This window comes from Chlorocebus sabaeus, chromosome 14 (assembly GCF_047675955.1).
Source record: "Chlorocebus sabaeus isolate Y175 chromosome 14, mChlSab1.0.hap1, whole genome shotgun sequence".
Taxonomy (NCBI): domain Eukaryota; kingdom Metazoa; phylum Chordata; class Mammalia; order Primates; family Cercopithecidae; genus Chlorocebus; species Chlorocebus sabaeus.
The window spans coordinates 94,518,183-94,531,248 of NC_132917.1; the positions used below are offsets into that span (position 1 = coordinate 94,518,183).

Below are 13,066 nucleotides of genomic sequence, written 5' to 3' on the forward strand. Positions count from 1 at the left end.
GGGAGTGCTAGGGAAATGGCTCCCACTGAGGACGGGCCTGCCCCTCTAGATGGTGTTCAGTTGTCAACGTAAGCCTCCAGGACAGCCTTAACACAGGCTAGATTTGGATGGAGGAAAAGGTGGGGGAGAAAAACAGATGAGGCTAAATCCTTTTCCCATCTTCACACCCACCCGTGTCTTCCTGATGAGTTTCTCTGTGACTGCCTTCCTTGCTTTGGTCCAGCCTGCCTTGCTTCGCTTCAGGAGAAGCCACCGGTTAACTCCCTGTTAGCTTGGTGGGTGGACCAATGCTGATGCAGCTACAGAGGCAAATTCCTGATGACATTTAAAGAACAGATTCAGGCCTGGGGAAAGGTGTGGAGGGGAACACGGCGGTGGGGTATGAGTTTTACTTCCCACCTTCCCTTTTGCCTTGTGTCAGTGACTTTGTTTTGTCCTAGATTCTGGGTTTTAGTGACCACATTAATTAACGTCGGGCCCACGATGCTGATGTTTGGTGGACTTGTCTTTGCAAGTAGCTGCTCTCGTTGCTATCTGATGTAACAAAAGTGGTGAGATGTTCATTCTTGGCAACTCTCAATAAGCCAATTTTTTTTTTTTTTTTTTTTTTTGAGACGGAGTCTTCGCTCTGTCCCCAGGCTGGAGTGCGGTGGCGCGATCTCAGCTCACTGCAAGCTCCACCTCCCAGGTTCTCGCCATTCTCCTGCCTCAGCCTCCTGAGTAGCTGGGACTACAGGCGCCCGCCACCACGTCTGGCTAATTTTTTGTATTTTTAGTAGAGATGGGGTTTCACTGTGTTAGCCAGGATGGTCTCAATTTCCTGACCTCGTGATCTGCCCACCTTGGCCTCCCAAAGTAAGCCTTATTTTAAGGGAGAGAAAGAAAGGGAGAATTAAGTAAATGAAATTCATTGGTTTCCAGTAGCCATTCTTAAGCAATCTGAAGTTTCTAGAAACATTGGGCATACGCCAGTTAGGTACACTGGCTGCTGCAGTAAACACCAACAACCCAGTGGGCTGACCCAGTTTCTTTCCCACCCACAGTCCAGGGGGGTATTCCTGGCTCGCAGGTAAGCACGTAGGCTCTTAAGGATGTAGGTTTAAGGGCCAGCTTCCTTTCGGGGAGTGCCAGGGACAGCCTCCCTTGCCCTGGTGTGGAGAGGGCCCGCCTGCTCCTTGAGGTCCACAGTAGTGACAATGAAGCCATACAAGGCTGCACAGGGACCAGGAGCCTCCCACTCTAGGGTGGTTCCACCTGGATGCGGTGGAGGCTGCAACAGGGCATTTATTGTTATTTTCATTGATAATGGTTAAAAAAAAAAAAAAAAAATTCCATTAGCACAGAAGAGTGAAAGATTGATTGTAAGTCGCCCATGCCCACCCCCAACCTGGCTCTTTTCCAGAGGGAAACATTATTCAGCGTTTCTTACTACTCTTCCTAAATATTTCAACATATATGAGTCTATCACATGCATGCCTGTAGGTATCCAGTTTATCCTTAGTCAAGTGGGATAACACATTCAAAATATTGTTGTACGACTTTCTTCTGAATATTTTCTTCCTGTGTTCTGGGAGGTGCGTGCCTGCAGGTAAGCTCTGCCATGATTAAAAGTGCTCCATGGATGGAAGAGTCCAGTATGTGTCTGCCCAGCCCCACTACTGACAGACCGCTGAGTGGTCTTGCCTTCTTGCCATCACAAATGGTGCAGCAAAGACTCTTCTTGTGCATGCATCTTTGTGGGTTTATGTGCTTAGATCTGTTGCATACATTCCCAGAAGTGGAACTGCTGGCCAAAGGTAAATGGGTTTAAATTTGGGTCGATAATGGCAACCTGCCTTCCAAAAGACGAGCTCCCACAGGTACTCCAGACCACAGTGCACAACAGCATGTGTTTCTCTGCACCCCTCCCCACTGGGGGTTATTAAATGTTTCCATTTTTTTCCCCATCTGATAGGTGAGGAAACAGCATTGTATCATTTGGACTGCATTTGTTTAGTTATTCATGAGGCCAAGCATCTTTTCTATGTCCTTTTTGCCATTTATGCTTATTTTTCAGTAAACAGCCTGTTCACCTCTTTGGTCTCTTCTTCTGTTTAATTTTTGATATGATATGCCTTTGACCTCTAAAGGAAATAGGACCTTGGTAGGCTGTAAAAGCAATTATTTTTCCTTTTTCCTTGTCTGCTACCTTTTTTTCCTTTTTGACATAAAGGCTTTTTGTTTTGGTTTGGTTTTTGAGTGTATAAAAGCTTAGACTTACTACATATCATACTTGTCAATTTTTGTAGTTTCTAGGTTTTAAATCATGCTCAGTAAGGCCTTTTCTACTCTTTTTTTTTTTTTTTTTTTTTTTTTTTTTTTTTTTTTGTAGTACAGGTATGGGGTTTTTGTTTGTTTACATCTAACTCTTTGGTTATTTATTTTGAAATTTATTTTAGTATAAAGAACAAAGTGAAGATTGACCTTTATTACTTTTTTTTTCCTAGAGTACTATTATATTTTTGAATATTTAACCCACTAACTTGCTAGAAGCTTCATTTTTGACTTTGTAAATGGACTCTGGGGAGGTCAAGGTGTGGCACAGCTGGCCACTTCCTCTGTCCCTCTGCAGATAGCTCAGGCTTCCTGGCAGACTGGCCGACCCCTGCCCACCCTCTTCTGGCAGCTTGGAACTCCTGACTGGGGAGGGTGACCCTCCCTGGGAATACAAGCGAGTAATGCCCTGGGAGCATGACTGGCTGGGCCTACAGTTCTTCCCACTGCTTCTGCCTGCTCCTCTGCAGCCTTGGGTGCCTGCTGGTGACCCAGTGTTTCCCATCCTAGGTGGTCTTCTATGTCGTTGCCATCATCAGGATGGGAGTGTTCCATGGCAAAGTTCAATCCTTTGATCCGAATTTCGCTGCTGCTGATGCCCTGGTTTGTGGAACTGAGCCTTACAGGGCTCTGCGTTTGCCTGAAGCAGGTACTGCAAGAACAACTTCGGTGACTCGGCCTCTGCATTCACTGTGCTGACGGAGCTCACAGTGGTTCACCGGTGGCACAGTGTCCTTTCTGAGAAGGTGGAGATCCATGGGATGGTCTGCACCCTGGGGTGAGGTGGAAAAGGCGGAAAGTAAATCCTCAGAAGAGGATTATTTGTTGGCCTCTTGGAGTTCAGGGGACCCATGGAGTTTCTTAAAGGTCTGGTTCCTTAACTTCCTACTCCTTCCAGATGGCTTTGCCCTGGTGACCCACCAGGCTGCAAAGCTGTACTTCATCTTGTTCCACATAGTGGTCGTCATCCTCATTGTTAAGCGAGTTTCCGCCAGCCGCGTTGGGAATTTTGGATCTCCTTTAGCAGCACGCCTAAGGGACCGCCCCTCTTCTCCTGTCCCATCCTGGTGTAGGTTGGGTGGGCGGCATCTTCCCAATGGGTGCTAAGCTCTTGGAGGGAAGGGTCTTCCTTCTGTTCATATCTGTGTTCCCCGCGGTGTCACCAGCATGTGGCACATCTGTATATAACATAGGTTTCAGAGCCTTCCAAGTAGTGTGGGCCAGAAGGGAACCAAGGCCTGGCTTGTCTACCTACCCTTCCCCACTAAGATTGAATCATCTCTGAAACATGCCCCCTGAGTTGCTGTCCAGCTTCCACTGAAATCCAGCTAACCAATGGGACTCCAGAGAGCCAAAGGGGTCAGCTCCCTTGTCATCCTGCTCTGGTAGTTAGCACATCCACAGGTAGAGGGAAAATGAGCCCCCAGGTGACTTCCAGTAGAAGGGACTCCTGGTGAGTTCTAGTGGAAGGGAAATGTGTCCCCAGGTGAGTTCTAATGGAAGAGAAATGTGTCCCCAGGTGAGTTCTAGTGGAAGAGAAATGTGTCCCCAGGTGAGTTCTAGTAGAAGGGACTCCTGGTGAGTTCTAGGGAAGGGAAATGTGTCCCCAGGTGAGTTCTAGTGGAAGAGAAATGTGTCTCCAGGTGAGTTCTAGTAGAAGGGACTCCTGGTGAGTTCCAGTGGAAGGGAAATGTGTCCCCAGGTGAGTTCTAGTAGAAGGGACTCCTGGTGAGTTCCAGTGGAAGGGAAATGTGTCCCCAGGTGAGTTCTAGTGGAAGGGACTCCTGGTGAATTCTAGTGGAAGGGATATATGCCCCTGATGAATTCTAGAAGGGAAATGAGTCCCCTGGTGAGTTCTAGTGGAAGGGATACGTGTCACCTGGTGAGTTCTAGAAGGGAAATGTGCCCCCTGGTGAGTTCCAGTGGAAGGGAAATGTGTACCCTGCCGAGTTCTAGTAGAAGGGACCCCTGGTGAATTCTGGTGGAAGGAAAATGTGTCCCCTGGTGAAATATTTTTGTTGTTGTTTTGTTTTGTTTTTTTTTTTTTGAGACAGAGTCTCACTCTGTCACCCAGGCTGGAGTACATTGGTAGGATCTCTGCTCACTGCAGTCTTTGCCTCCTGGGTTCAAGCGTTTCTCCTGCCTCAGCCTCCCCAGTAGCTGGGATTACAGGAGCCCGCCACCAAGCCCGGCTAATTTTTGTATTTTTAGTAGAGATAGTGTTTCACCATGTTGGCCAGGCTGGTCTCGAACTCCTGACCTCAGGTGACCCACCCACCTCAGCCTCCCAAAGTGCTGGGATTACAGGCGTGAGCCACCGCACCTGGCCTCCCCTTATGAATTCTAGTGGCAGTGTGCCCCCAGGTGAATTCTAGTGGAAGCCCCATGGTGGGTTCTAGTGGGAGGGGAATGTGCCCCCAGGCAAATTTGACTCACTGATCCCAGTTCTGTCCTTATCTCTTTTCCATGGGAAAACTCAGTAAGCATTTGAAAGCCGCTATGACATGTCCTTTCTCAAAATGATTCTTCTTTCCCTTGTAATCTGTGACTCCAGTGGCCTGCATTTGAGTACCTGTGATCGTTGTGATTCTTTCACATTGGCTGTTTTCTGGTCATCAGGACCGGACCCCTCTCAGAGCTGGGGCGGGGGTTCTTAAAAAGGCTGTAAAGAGTTCTTCTTTTTAAAAATTTGTATAGCGATGAGGTCTCACTATGTTGCCCAGGCTAGTCTCAAACTTCTGGGCTTAAGGGAGCCTCCCACCTCTGCCTCCCAAAGTGCTGGAATTACAAGTGTGAGCCATTGTGCCTGGCCAGATATTTTCTGCTGCCCTCCAAAAAGCCTGCGAGTGCTGTGACAGCCCTGGGCTATGTCATCATTACTGTCAAGTCAGGAACATGAAGGCTCTGAGATGTCACCCTGCTGGCAAGCTAACAGGTTCATTTGCCAATGCACATACTAACAGGAAACACCGGATCCCGGGCCAGACACAGGCCGGCCTGCTATTCATGGCAAGAGTAGCAGCCCCAGCAACGCTTCGTGTCAGTTTCCTGAGCCCTAATTCCACAGGCCAGTGTGGTGAGGACCGGATGGAGTGGCTGTGGTGCAGCACAGGACTCCAAAATCAGGCAACTGATCTCATGTAGGGCTGCTGGTGACCTGCTCATCCTCCTTACTGAGGGGAGAGAAAAAGGTGGAGGAGTAGAAGGAGGAGGAGAGAGAGAGACTGACTTGATCTTTACTCTGGAATGCAAGCAAATCTCCTGGGAGAGAATGTACGGTCTTTATCTTTGCTGCCTTGGACTGTCCGTGGGGAGGGAGCCCTCCCTCTGCGTCACTGTCCTGGAACACCTCCTTAGAGACACATTTCTAAACTGGCTCTAGAGGTCTTCGTGCAGTAGACCCCGACTCCACAGACACCTGAGACTTTCATGGAGAATTGTCTTCCAGCAATTATTTGGCCTAAGGTTCCCCTTCAAATAAACTGTATTTTCTTCCTGATGTTCATTGTTTAATTAGGATGTAGAGGAGGAATGAGTCTCCGGATTGAATGGGAGTTCTGTCCAGTCCTTGGGAGAGGCTGTGTTGTCATTTCTCCCCGTATCTTGCATTTTCTCTGCAGCAATAGGCTGCCTTTGTACTTGGGCTCAAGCGCTCTTTGGAGCCAGGATTCTTTGTCACCTAGACCGCGGCTGTTCAACCTAACCCCCTCCACCTCTTCCTCCTCAGGATTTTCATAGTATTTGTCTCGGAGGCATTCTTTGTGGCATATTCATTAGAAAAAAAGTGAAGGGGAAACTGCTTTTGAAGAGAAGATTCAAGAGCTCGGAGTGGGAATCCAAGACGGAGTAGAGCATCTCCCTGGGTGACCCTCAGACTTAGAGGTGGGCGTCACTCAAAGACCCTGTCGTGTTTAACCTGTTGGTGCCTGGTGGCACCTAGCCTGGCCCCGTGTGCCCATTGTCAGGGGTCTCTCTAGATGAGTGCCCTGGTGTAGCTGGACACTGACCACCCCACCATGCCTGGGAAGCCACGTGAGGGACTCTGCTGAGGGACCTGACTGCGTTTCTGTTGTCTCTTCCTCCTTGAAGGGAAGAAGTACAAGATGGGAAGCTCACTGATCATGTGGACGCCAAGGACTGTGGCCTTCTTGAGGATGATGGACACAACAAAAGAAAAGCCTTGAAAGCACTGTCCTGCAGAATTGCATCAAAAAGTGAGTTTCAATCTAATGCAAAACTAGAATTGATCTTCTAAAATAATATAATTTTAAATCTGTAGCTGTTTTAGAAATTGCATACATCACCATTCTGTCTTACAACATGTGGGTATATTTTTGCTGTCTTTTATTGAACCAAAATCTTTAGTTTTGATATACTCATCTGTACTGATTATAGTTTGTCTTTATAAAAAGATAAAACATATTTCTACATACACATGTTCCAAAACTATTTGACGTTTTATTCTATTATTGTCTTAGTTTTTGCTTTTTACAAGGTATTTAATCCTTTTAGATTGGTTTTGGTATGATGTGATAAGATCTTTTTTTTTTCCCACAAAATAGTGAACCAGTTTTCCCACATCATTTAATAAGAAACCTTTTAGTTTACCCACTGATTATTGAAGCGACTTTTATTGTATACAAAGTATAATACATAGATGGAAGTTTTAGATTCTGTATTATTTTCGATCCATGTCTTTGCATTTCCCCAGTTCTTTATTATTTTCACTATTTGATCTTCATAGACATTTTGCTTTGAACCAGTTTTATAATTAATGAAAAAGTTGCAAAAATAATACAAAGAGTTCTCATCTGTCTCTCAACTTTTCCTATTTTTAATATCTCACAAAAACATACAATTATCAAGAACAGGAAATTAACACTAGTACAATATTACTAACTAGACTATCTACCTTACTCTAACTTTTTCTACTTCTTCACCAATGTACTTTTTATTTTTTTTTTTTAATTTTTTAAAAATTATACTTTAAGTTCCAGGGTACATGTGCACAACGTGCAGGTTTATTACATATGCATACATGTGCCATGTTGGTGTGCTGCACCCATGAACTCATCAGCACCCATCAACTCGTCATTTACATCAATTATAACTCCCAATGCCATCCCTCCCTATAATAGGCCCCAGTGTGTGATGTTCCCCTTCCCATGTCCAAGTGATCTCAGTGTTCAATTCCCACCTATGAGTGAGAACATGCGGTGTTTGGTTTTCTGTTCTTGCAAAAGTTGGCTGAGAATGATGGTTTCCAGCTGCACCCATGTCCCTACAAAAGACACAAACTCATCCTTTTTTATGGCTGCATAGTATTCCATGATGTATATGTGCCACATTTTCTTAATCCAGTCTGTCACTGATGGACATTTGGGTTGATTCCAAGTCTTTGCTATTGTGAATAGTGCTGCAATAAACATACACGTGCATGTGTCTTTATAGCAGCATGATTTATAATCCTTTGGGTATATACCCAGTAATGTGATGGCTGAGTCATATGGTATTTCTAGTTCCAGATCCTTGAGGAATCGCCATACTGTTTTCCACAATGGGTGAACTAGTTTACAACCCCACCAACAGTGTAAAACTGTTCCTGTTTCTTCACATCCTCTCCAGCACCTATTTCCTGACTTTTTAATGATTGCCATTCTAACTGGTGTGAGACGGTATCTCATTGTGGTTTTGATTTGCATTACTCTGATGGCTAGTGATGACGAGCATTTTTTCATGTGTCTGTTGGCTGTATGAATGTCTTTTTTTGAGAAATGTCTGTTCATATCCTTTGCCCACTTTTTGATGGGGTTGTTTTTTTCTTGTAAATTTGTTTGAGTTCTTTGTAGGTTCTGGATATTAGCCCTTTGTCAGATGAATAGATTGCAAAAATTTTCTCCCATTCTGTAGGTTGCCTGTTCACTCTGATGGTATTTTCTTTTGCTGTGCAGAAGCTCTTTAATTAGATCCCATTTGTCAATTTTGGCTTTTGTTGCCGTTGCTTTTGGTGTTTTAGACATGAAGTCCTTACCCATGCCTATGTCCTGAATGGTATTACCTAGGTTTTCTTCTAGAGTTTTTATGGTATTAGGTCTAACATTTAAGTCTCTAATTCATCTTGAATTAATTTTCATATAAGGAGTAAGGAAAGGATCCAGTTTCAGCTTTCTGCTTATGGCTAGCCAATTTTCCCAGCACCATTTATTAAATAGGGAATCCTTTCCCCATTTCTTGTTTTTGTCAGGTTTGTCAAAGATCAGATGGCTGTAGATGTGTGGTATTATTTCTGAGGGCTCTGTTCTGTTCCATTAGTCTATATCTCTGTTTTGGTACCAGTACCATGCTGTTTTGGTTACTGTAGCCTTGTAGTATAGTTTGAAGTCAGGTAGTGTGATGCCTCTAGCTTTATTCTTTTGACTTAGGATTGTCTTGGCAATGAGGGCTCTTTTTTGGTTCCATATGAACTATAAAGCAGTTTTTTCCAATTCTGTAAAGAAAGTCATTGGTAGCTTGATGGGGATGGCATTGAATCTATAAATAACCTTGGGCAGTATGGCCATTTTCACAATATTGATTCTTCCTATCCATGAGCATGATATGTTGTTCCATTTGTTTGTGTCCTCTTCTATTTCACTGAGCAGTGGTTTGTAGTTCTCCTTGAAGAGGTCCTTTACATCCCTTGTAAGTTGGATTCCTAGGTATTTTATTCTCTTTGAAGCTATTGTGAGTGGGAGTTCATTCATGATTTGGCTCTCTGTTTGTCTGTTACTGGTGTATAAGAATGCTTGTGATTTTTGCACATTGATTTTGTATACTGAGACTTTGCTGAAGTTGCTTACCAGCTTAAGGAGATTTTGGGCTGAGACAATGGGGTTTTCTAAATATACAATCATGTCATCTGCAAACAGGGACAATTTGACTTCTTCTTTTCCTAACTGAATACCCTTGATTTCTTTCTCTTGCCTGATTGCCCTAGCCAAAACATCCACCACTATGTTGAATAGGAGTGGTGAGAGAGGTCATCCCTGTTTTGTGCCAGTTTTCAAAGGGAATGCTTCCAGTTTTTGCCCATTCAGTATGATATTGGCTGTGGGTTTGTCATAAATAGCTCTTAGTATTTTGAGATACGTTCCATCAATACCGAATTTATTGAGAGTTTTTAGCATGAAAAGCTGTTGAATTTTGTCAAAGACCTTTTCTGCATCTATTGAGATAATCATGTGGTTTTTGTCTTTGGTTCTGTTTATATGCTGGATTATGTTTATTGATTTGCATATGTTGAACCAGCCTTGCATCCCAGAGATGAAGCCCACTTGATCATGGTGGATAAGCTTTTTGATGTGCTCCTGGATTCGGTTTGCCAGTATTTTATTGAGGATTTTTGTATCGATGTTCATCAGGGATATTGATCTAAAATTCTCTTTTTTTGTTGTGTCTCTGCCAGGCTTTGGTATCAGGATGATATTGGCCTCATACAATGAGTTAGGGAGGATTCCCTCTTTTTCTATTGATTGGAATGGTTTCAGAAGGAATGGTACCAACTCCTCCTTGTACCTCTGGTAGAATTTGGCTGTGAATCTGTCTGGTCCTGAACTTTTTTTGGTTGGTAGGCTGTTAATTATTGCCTCATTTCAGAGTCTGCTATTGGTGTATTCGGAGATTCAGCTTCTTCCTGGTTTAGTCTTGGGAGAGTGTAAGTGTCCAGGCAATTATCTATGTCTTCTAGGTTTTCTAGTTTATTTGTGTAGCAGTGTTTATAGTATTCTCTGATGGTAGTTTGTATTTCTGTGGGGTCGGTGGTGATATCCCCTTTATCATTTTTTATTGCATCTATTTGATTCTTCTCTCTTTTCTTCTTTATTAGTCTTGCTAGCGGTCTATCAATTTTGTTGATCTTTTCAAAAAACCAGCTCCTGGATTCATTGATATTTTGGAGAGTTTTTTATGTCTCTACCTCCTACAGTTCTGCTCTGATCTTAGTTATTTCTTGCCTTCTGCTAGCTTTTGAATGTGTTTGCTCTTGCTTCTCTAGTTCTTTTAGTTGTGATGTTAGGGTGTCAATTTTAGATCTTTCCAGCTTTCTCTTGTGGGAATTTAGTGCTATAAATTTCCCTCTGCACACTGCTTTAAATGTGTCCCAGAGATTCTGGTATGTTGTATCTTTGTTCTCATTGGTTTCAAAGAACATCTTTATTTCTGCCTTCATTTCGTTATGTACCCAGGAGTCACTCAGGAGCAGGTTGTTCAGTTTCCACGTAGTTGAGTGGTTTTGATTGAGTTTCTTAGTCCTGAGTTCTAGTTTGATTGCACTGTGGTCTGAGAGACAGTTTGTTATAATTTCTGTTATTTTACATTTGCTGAGGAGTGCTTTACTTCCAATGATGTGGTCAATTTTGGAATAAGTGTGATGTGGTGCTGAGAAGAATGTATATTCTGTTGATTTGGGGTGGAGAGTTCTGTAGATGTCTATTAGGTCTGCTTGGTGCAGAGTTGAGTTCAATTCCTGGATATCCTTGTTAACTTTCTGTCTCGCTGATCTGTCTAATGTTGACAGTGTGGTGAAGTCTCCCACTATTATTGTATGGGAGTCTAAGTCTCTTTGTAAGTCTCTAAGGACTTGCTTTATGAATCTGGGTGCTCTTGTATTGGGTGCATATATATTTAGGATAGTTAGCTCTTCCTGTTGAATTGATCCCTTTACCATTATGTAATGGCCTTCTTTGTCTCTTTTGATCTTTGATGGTTTAAAGTCTGTTTTATCAGAGATTAGGATTGCAACCCTTGCTTTTTTTTTGTTCTCCATTTGCTTGGTAGATCTTCCTCCATCTCTTTATTTTGAGCCTATTTGTGTCTTTGCATGTGAGGTAGGTCTCCTGAATACAGCAAACTGATGGGTCTTGACTCTATCCAGTTTGCCAATCTGTGTCTTTTAACTGGAGCATTTAGTCCATTTACATTTAAGGTTAATATTGTTATGTGTGAACTTGATCCTGTCATTGTGATATTAGCTGGTTATTTTTCTTGTTAGTTGATGCAATTTCTTCCTAGCATTGATGGTCTTTACATTTTGGCATGTTTTTGCAATGGCTGGTACCGGTTGTTCCTTTCCATGTTAAGTGCTTCCTTCAGGGTCTCTTGTAGGGCAGGCCTGGTGGTGACAAAATCTCTAAGCATTTGCTTGTCTGTAAAGGATTTTATTTCTCCTTCACTGATGAAACTTAGTTTGGCTGGATATGATATTCTGGGTTGAAAATTCTTTTCTTTAAGAATGTTGAATATTGGCCCTCACTCTCTTCTGGCTTGTAGAGTTACTGCCAAGAGATCTGCTGTTAGTCTGATGGGCTTCCCTTTGTGGGTAACCCGACCTTTCTTTCTGGCTGCCCTTAACATTTTTTCCTTCATTTCAACTTTGGTGAATCTGACAATTATGAGTCTTGGAGTTGCTCTTCTCGAGGAGTATCTTGTGGTGTTCTCTGTATTTCTTGAATTTGAATGTTGGCCTGCCTTACTAGGTTGGGGAAGTTCTCCTGGATGATATCTTGAAGAATGTTTTCCAACTTGGTTCCATTTTCCCCCTCACTTTCAGGCACACCAATCAGACGTAGATTTGGTCTTTGCACATAATCCCGTATTTCTTGGAGGCTTTGTTCATTTCTTTTTCCTCTTTTTTCTCTAGACGTCTCTTCTCGCTTCATTTCATTCATTTGATCTTCAATCATTGATACCCTTTCTCCCAGTTGATCAAGTCGGTTACTGAAGCTTGTGCATTTGTCACGTATTTCTCGTGTCATGGTTTTTATCTCTGTCAGTTCGTTTATGGCCTTCACTGCATTGATTATTCTAGTTATCCATTCTTCCATTCTTTTTTCAAGATTTTTAGTTTCTTTGCGCTGGGTACATAGTTCCTCCTTTAGCTCTGAGAAGTTTGATTGGCTGAAGCCTTCTTCTCTCAACTCGTCAAAGTCATTCTCCTTCCAGCTTTGATCCGTTGCTGGCAATGAGCTGCATTCCTTTGGAGGGGGAGATGTGCTCCGACTTTTTGAATTTCCAGCTTTTCTGCCCTGCTTTTTCCCCATCTTTGTGGTTTTATCTGCCTTTGGTCTTTGATGATGGTGACGTACTGATGGGGATTTGGTGTGGGTGTCCTTTCTGTTTGTTAGTTTTCCTTCTAACAGTCAGGACCCTCAGCTGTAGGTCTGTTGGAGATTGCTTGAGGTCCACTCCAGACCCTGTTTGCCTGGGTATCAGTAGCAGAGGCTGCAGAAGATAGAATATTGCTGAAAAACAGTATTGCTGTCTGATTCTTGCTCTGGAAGCTTCGTCTCCGGGGTGTACCCAGCTGTGTGAGGTTTGAGGTGTCCGTCTGCACCTAGTGGGTGATGTCTCCCAGTTAAGCTACTCAGGGGTCAGGGACCCACTTGAGCAGGCAGTCTGTCTGTTCTCAGATCTCAACCTCCATTATGGGAGATCCACTGCTCTCTTCAAAGCTGTCAGACAGGGTTATTTACATCTGTAGAGGTTTTTACTGCTTTTTGTTTAGCTCTGCCTTGTCCCCAGAGGTGATGTCTACAGACAGGCAATCCTCCTTTAGCTGTGGTGGGCTCCACCCAGTTCGAGCTTCCCAGCAGCTTTGTTTACCTACGTAAGCCTCAGCAATGGCGGGTGCCCCTCCCCTAGCCTCGCTGCTGCCTTGCAGTTAGATCTCAGACTGCTGTGCTAGCAATGAGGGAGGTTCCGTGGGCGTGGGACCCTC

At 43.7% G+C, this 13,066-nt stretch overlaps 1 pseudogene; it reads left to right on the forward strand.

Moving 5' to 3' along the window:
* LOC119622397 (uncharacterized) overlaps positions 1 to 6,568 on the forward strand; it is a 28,070-nt pseudogene extending 21,502 nt beyond the window's left edge.
* Positions 6,569 to 13,066: the final 6,498 nt, after the last annotated feature.